The sequence below is a fragment of the Nycticebus coucang genome, chromosome 9 (assembly GCF_027406575.1).
Source record: "Nycticebus coucang isolate mNycCou1 chromosome 9, mNycCou1.pri, whole genome shotgun sequence".
NCBI classification, from domain to species: Eukaryota; Metazoa; Chordata; class Mammalia; order Primates; family Lorisidae; genus Nycticebus; species Nycticebus coucang.
In genome coordinates this window covers 77424214-77431452 of record NC_069788.1, presented here as the reverse complement: position 1 = coordinate 77431452, position 7239 = coordinate 77424214, and the positions used below count along the sequence as shown (strand labels likewise).

Sequence of the window (7239 nt, the reverse complement as noted above, 5' to 3'; positions counted from 1 at the left end):
ACCCAGCGGTTATAGTATGAAGAATGAAGAGAAAAAAAAATCTGTCCTAAACATTTTACTAATTGTTGATAATTATTTCAAAATATTTAATGTAGTCTCCTACCTGGCCAGCTCTTAATCAAGCCACTGAATTCACATGATCATTTTAAGAAGCCAATTGGCCAGCAAACCTGGAAATTGCTGGCTCCTGAGCTTGGCAAGAAAACCAAGAGATAGATGGCAATTTTCTTCTGTGTTTCATTTTCCTTTCTTCTCTCCTTTTTCTCCTTCCCTCTTGCCTTTCCCTCACTTTGCCCACTTTCCTTTTTGGCTATTGAAGATTTATTGCCTTTCAGTACTTACAGATGATGTTTTCATAGGCTCTAATGAGGTCCCAGCAGTTTTTAACAATAACAGGACATTACTGTTCCTAAGATATATTATGTGTTTTCCCTCATCTTTCTCCCTTGAATGAAATGCTTAGAAGTATGTTAACCCCCAATTCCCTTCCCTTTACCGTGATAAATGACTTAGTTACTTAATAGGGATACATACTTTGCTGTGATTTTCATATTAGTCATTTGAATAAAATCGTATGCTTTTCATGTACTTTCTAGTGGCATACCTGAGCATACACCAGGACATGTGAACACCTGTTTTTTTTTATTGGCCTTGGGGATCCTATCCAATAGGCATCCTAAGGGTGATTTTTTGCTGGCATTTCCTCATCCTCTTTAAGAGCTAGTTGGGGAGAACACTCCACATTCCTCCAGTTCTCTGATCCTGGGGCAACTCACATAATCACCAATGACTCTGATTAAGACACATCCACCTTTAACAAGGTTGCATACCCTTCTCTGAGCTGTCAGGGAATGTGAGGCTTCATCCAGTTGCCTCAGTGCAACACCTAACCATAGAGGAATTTTTTAAAATAAAAAAAATTTTTTGAGTCAGAGTCTCTTTCTGTTGCTCAGGATAGAGTGCCATGGTGTCATCACAGCTCTTTGCAACCTCATACTCCTGGGCTCGGGAGATCTTCCTGCCTCAGCCTCCCAAGTAACTGGGAGTATAGGCTCCTGGCATGATGCCTGGCAAATTTTTCTATTTTTGGTAGAAATTGGGGTTTTGCTGTTGCTTAGGCTGGTCTAAAAGGAATTTTTTAAAAGGAAAAAAACATTGCAATGAACAAGTGCCTTATCATTGCAAAACTTAACTTGGGCGGTCCCAGCACTTGTTCTGTGGTGACAGGGTTGGGAGCCAACTGCTAGAGGTATTTTTTTTTTTCTTCTTAAAGGTCAGACAGATTAAATGCAAACAACAAAGAAAGGAACAAAGCTGTATCCCATGATGTAACACACAGGGATTTCAATAAAATCAGGCATTTTCCTTTGAGGAATCACAAGCTTTAGGGAATGATTTTTAGCCAGAAAGGGCTTTGAGCAGGAAAGCTCAAAAACCATTCTGTATTAGTGTGTTCTATTTTGGTTCTGGGCTACCTTTGGATCAGAGCATTCCCTCTGCCCTGAAATTAACATGTTATAAATGGATGGGTTGGGTCTCAGATCCAGCTTGAAAACTCATTCTGGGAAATGCACTGAATCACTTGTTCCAGGCATAGAAAGCCTGTGCCTTGAGAAACAGGCCATCAGCAAAGTCCCTGAGACAAGCACCCTCAGATTTGCTGTCCAGTTCTCAAGGTTCTCCCTTTATTCTCTGGCTTTCTGTCACTTCACTACTCATCTTATTTAGGGCTTGATTTCTGCTAATAGGTTCTCTTTAGAGACTATCTGGGAACAGCCTTTTAAGAGCTTTCCCTTCCAGATCCCTTTGGGATAGAAACCGCAGAGCAATTTAGCAGTCTGTGATAACCCTTATTTTCCATCCACTGTTTTTTGGGCAACTGTGTTTACTCTTTGCACACACAAGGTAATGACTACAAATGAGTTCCATGCAAGAGTAGAAATCCCCGTGTGCTGTGTGTCCTCTGCTCTATGCAGGCTCGCACGTTGGTCCTGCCCACTGGCTGTTCCTTATGCCACTTCAAAGTCTGGCTCCCTTGAGTCCCAACCAAGATATGGCTCATTCCACCCTTGGGCAGGAGGGCAATGCTGATGTGGCTGTTTATAGCTTTAGTTCCTGGGCACTCCATTTTATTCAGCTGTTGTTCCTCCACTTTTCCAAACAAGCCAACTGTCCAAAAAAAGGATCAAATGGAAAACTTTATAAATACTCCAAATGGTGGAAACAGGAAGTGGAATAAAAATGATGTCGCTATTCACAGAAAACATGCTGTCATTTCTTCTCTGTAAATATATACTATTCATTTTCAGAAGGAGGCTGTGCCTAAAGAGGAAGAAAAAAAGAAAGAACTCACAATGACTCACTAACTTTGGTCAGAGAAGCTGCCGTGGGGTGTGCGGGATGCCCCCTAGGCTGGCTGGAGCACAGCTGCACTGCCTGGAAACCGCTTGAAAAGTAAGTGTGGTTTCTACTGTGGAAATGCAAAGTGAAGTCTTGTTGGGTACCCAGGTCTCAGTATCTTGTGACTTATTTAACAGCTGAAATACTTTACTCACATCAGTGATCTAATCCTTAAGCCATATGCAATTTCTTGGTAACCTTATTCATATAACATTTGAACTAACATTTATATAATGCTTTTACATGGCAGGCACTATTGTGAGTGATTTATAAATATGAATCCTAAGTGGTAGGATATTATCATTCCCATTTAATGGATGACAAAAGTGAAGCACAAAAGGAACAACTAACTTTCCTCCAGGCACATAATTTGGAAATGATGGAACTGAGGTTTAAATTTAGGTAATTGTGTTCTGGAACCCATACTTCACTTCTATCCCTTTATTGTGGATTAAGAAAAGCAAAGTAAATGCAAAGCACATTGTTTCTTATCAACACTATTTAGACTTCATAAGAAAAGATTTGATGACTATAATTATGAAGGGATTGCTCATCCTGTAAAGTAAAAAATGGGATCCAACAATATGTGTTTCTATAAGACAGAGGAGGAGGGAGATTTCATGCAGATTGAAGAGGAGAAGGCCAAGAAAAGGTGCAGGCGGAGACTGAGGGATGCAGTCATAAGCCAAGGAATGTCGGTAGCCTGGAGAAGCCAAAAGATTCTGCCCTAAGGGGCCTGAAGGGTGTGCAGTCCTGTTGACACCTGGATTTCAGCCCAAGGGTACTGATGTCAGACTTCCAACTCCCAGAATGGGATTGTCCAAACTCTATCTACTAATTCAAACTTCAATCTTTCAAGGGTAAAGGAGTCAGAAGAGGAAGATTAAATGCCTTATCCTCTGTAATGCAGTCCTCTAACACAGTGGTCTTCAAACTTTTTGGTCTTGGTGCCTTTTTCACTCTTAAAAATTATTGAGAACCTCAAAGGGCTTATCTTTATGTGGCATATACCTGTAGATATTTACCATATTAGAAACTAAAACTGAGGAAATTTAAAAATATTTATATATAGCACACAATATCATTCATTCATATAAAAACAAGCCTATTATATGTTGACATAAATGACATATTTTTCTGTAAAATAGCTGTATTTTCAAAAAAACTTAGTAGGTAGAGTGGCATTGTTTTACTTTTTTTTTTTTTTGAAACATCTCAGTCCTGTCTGGCTTAACAGAAAACAGTTGGATTTCCATAACTGCTTTGCATTTGATCTATTGCAAAGTGTTGTTTTGGTTGAAATACATGAGGAAAATCTAGCCTCAATAGACACATAGTTGCAAAAGGAGAAGTATTTAAACAGACTTTTGGATAATTATAAATATTCTTTGAGTCTTCATGAAGTCAAACAAATGATAATTTTTGATGATTCATAGTAATGTAAAAAAAAATTTGAAACAATATCAATGAATGATTGGTATTCTGTTACATTAAAATTCACTGGTGGCTTTTGAACTTTGAATGTATTATCCATGGATAATTTATTTATTTATTTGTAATTGTGGTCTGAGAGACACATAACATAAAACTTAGCCTTTTAATCACTTTAAGTGCCCAGTTCAGTAATGTTAAGTACATTCTCATAATTGTGCAACCGTCACCACTATCCATCTCCAGAACTGTTTTCATCTTGTAAAACGGAACTCTGTCCCCATTAAATACTAACTCCCCATTCCTCTTCTCCCAGGCCCTGGAGACCCCCACTCTACTTTCTGTCTCTATGAATTTGACAACTCTTGGTTCCTCAGATAACAGATAACAGAAACAGTCTTTGTCCTTTCTGTGACTGGCGTATTTCACTTAGCATAATGTCCTCAAGGTTCCTCCTTGTGTAGCATGTGTCAGAATTTCCTCCATTTATGTATACATTGCATTTTCTTTATCCATTTATCTGTTTATCTGTTATTTATCTGTTATACTTACATTGTTTCTACCTTGTGACTACTGATGCTGATGCGAACATGGGTATATAAGTATCTGTTCCTCCTTCTGATTCCTTTTAGTATATTCCTAAGAGTGGAATTATTGGATCTATAGTAATTATATTTTTAATCTTTTGGGGAACTGCTGTATTATTTTCTATAATGGCTGCACCATTTTGGGATCCCACCAAGAGTGTATAAACATTCTGGTTTCTCCACATCTTTATCAACACTTGTTATTTTCTATTCTTTATTTTTTAATAGTAACCATAGTAATAATGAGTGTGAGCTGATATCTCATTGTGGTTTTGATTTGCATTTCCTTAATAATTAATGATATTGAGCATATTTTCATTGTTTTTTATTTTTTATTTTTTTTTATGGGCTCGTCTGGCAAGGACCAGAAAACCTGCCAGACAAATTCAAAAAGAGTCAAAACACTTTTTTTCCACACTTTTTTTCCTTTGCTGTTTGTAAATTTTCTTTAGAGAAATGTCTATTCAAATTTTTGCCCATTTTTAAGTTGAATTTTGTTGTTTTTGAGTTGTAGGAGTTTTTTCTATATTCTGCATATTAACCTCTTTTCAGATATGTGATTTGCAAATACTTTCTCCCATTGCATAGGTTGCCCTTTCACTCTGCTGATTGTGTCCTTTGATGCACAAACGTTTTTCATTTGGAAGTAGTCCGATTTATCTAATTTTATTTGTGTTGCCTGTACTTTCTGTGTCATATCTGGGAAATCCTTCTTAAATCCAATGTCATAAAGTTTTCCTCCTAAGTTTTTTTCCTAAGAGTTTTATAGTTTTAGGTCTTACATTTAGGTCTTTGGTGAACTTTGAGTTATTTTTTTGTACATGTTCCAAGGTAAAAATCTATCTTCATTCTTTTGTATGTGGATGTCTAGTTTTCTCAGCACCGTTTGTTTTTTCCCCATTGAGTAGTATTGGCACCCTTGTCTAATATCATTTGTCCATATATGTGAGTGTGTATTTGGGGGCAGTTTATTCTATTCTATTGTATAGGCCTATATGTCTGACTATATGTTATCCGTACATCAGTTATTGATCATTTTGAAATTGTTGGCTTATTGAGTTATTCATATCTTCTAAAATGACTTATTTTACCTACCAGTAAAATCACATTCCTGAATATCAACATCAACCTCATTTTAAAAACTTCTTGAAGTGCTGACAAACCACCAGGTTCATGGTGGTGGATACAAGTTTTCCAAAATTTTAATTTTAGCTAGAGAGTTCAAATTTTTTATCATTGCCAGCAAGACTGAGTTGCTCTCCTGGAAGTGACAGGTTCAGTGCATTAATTTAAAGATAATTTATGCCAGCCAGTATTCAAGAATGAAGAACCACAGTTAAACAATCGATCCATGAATAGATTAATAAATTGTGGTATATGTACACCATGGAATATTATGCAGCCTTAAAGAAAGATGGAGACTTCACCTCTTTCATGTTTACATGGATGGAGCTGGAACATATTCTTCTTAGTAAAGTATCTCAAGAATGGAAGAAAAAGTATCCAATGTACTCAGCCCTACTAAGAAACTAATTTATAGCTTTCATATGAAAGTTATAACCCAATTATAACCTAAGGGGAGAGGGGAGAGAGGGGAGGGAGTAGGATGGGCAGAGGGAGGGTGATTGGTGGGATTACACCTACGGTGCATCTTACAAGGGTACATGTGAAACTTACTAAATGTAGAATATAAATGTGTTAACACAATAACTAAGAAAATGCCAGGAAGGCTATGTTAACCAGTGTGATGAAAATGTGTCAAATGGTATATAAAACCAGTGTGTGGTGCCCCATGATTGCATTAATGTATACAGCTATGATTTAATAATAAATAAATTTTAAAAAATCAGACACTTTGTGATAATAAACCATTTCCTCCACTTTAACATTTCATTACTTTTTCTTTTTTATTACATTCTATCATACTTGCCTGGTTTTCTTTTTCTCTTACTGACCACTCATTCATGTTTTTTTCAAGCAAAAGTCTTATTTTTTTTAACTCAAAGCAACTCTTCAGAAAGCATGAGAAGGTGGCGCCTGTAGCTCAAGGAGTAGGGCGCCAGCCCCATATACTGGAGGTGGCGGGTTCAAACCCAGCCCCTGCCCAAAAAAAAAAAAAAAGAAAGCATGAGGACTTGTGAACATAAAAAGTGCATTAACGTATCATTGATAATGATTAAACTTCCCTCCCATGAACACTTAGGTAATCCAAAACACTTTAAAGTCTGTGGCTTGATATCTTTAAAAAAAAAAAATAGTAATAACCTAAATTTTTAATTGAGACTGCACAAGTTAAGGGGTACAATCTGATGTTTTGATATATATCTGTTGTATAATGATCAAATCAAGGCAGTGAGCATATCCATTGCCTCGTGCATTTATCATTTCTCTGTGGTAAGAACATTCAAAAGCCTCTCTTCTATCTATTTTATGACATACAATACCTTACTGTCAACCATAGACACAACCACTACTGTGCAGTGGGACACCAGAACTTATTCCTCCTATCTAATTGTCACTTTGTACTCATTGATCGGCCAACCTCTCCCCGTCCTCCCCTCTCTCCTCTACTATGCCGTCTCTGGTAATCACTCTTCAACTCTACTTCTAAGATGTCAATTTTTCTTTAAGATTCCCCATATGAATGAGATCACGCAATATTTGTCTTTCTGTGCTTGGCTAATGTTGCTTAGCATTGTGTCCTTCAGATCTATCTGTTGTTGCAAATGACAAGGTTTTTTTTTTGTTTGTTTGTTTTTTGAGAGTGAATAGTATTCCGTGGCATATATACCACATCTTCTTTATCCATTCATCCATTGTT

General features: G+C 37.0%; 1 non-coding gene across 1 annotated transcript; it reads right to left on the bottom strand.

Annotated features, from left to right (window-relative positions):
* Positions 1 to 4762: 4762 nt before the first annotated feature.
* Positions 4763 to 4825, bottom strand: LOC128595134 (U7 small nuclear RNA). Its single transcript, XR_008382803.1, has one exon. It is a non-coding gene; the product is annotated as a U7 small nuclear RNA (small nuclear RNA).
* Positions 4826 to 7239: the final 2414 nt, after the last annotated feature.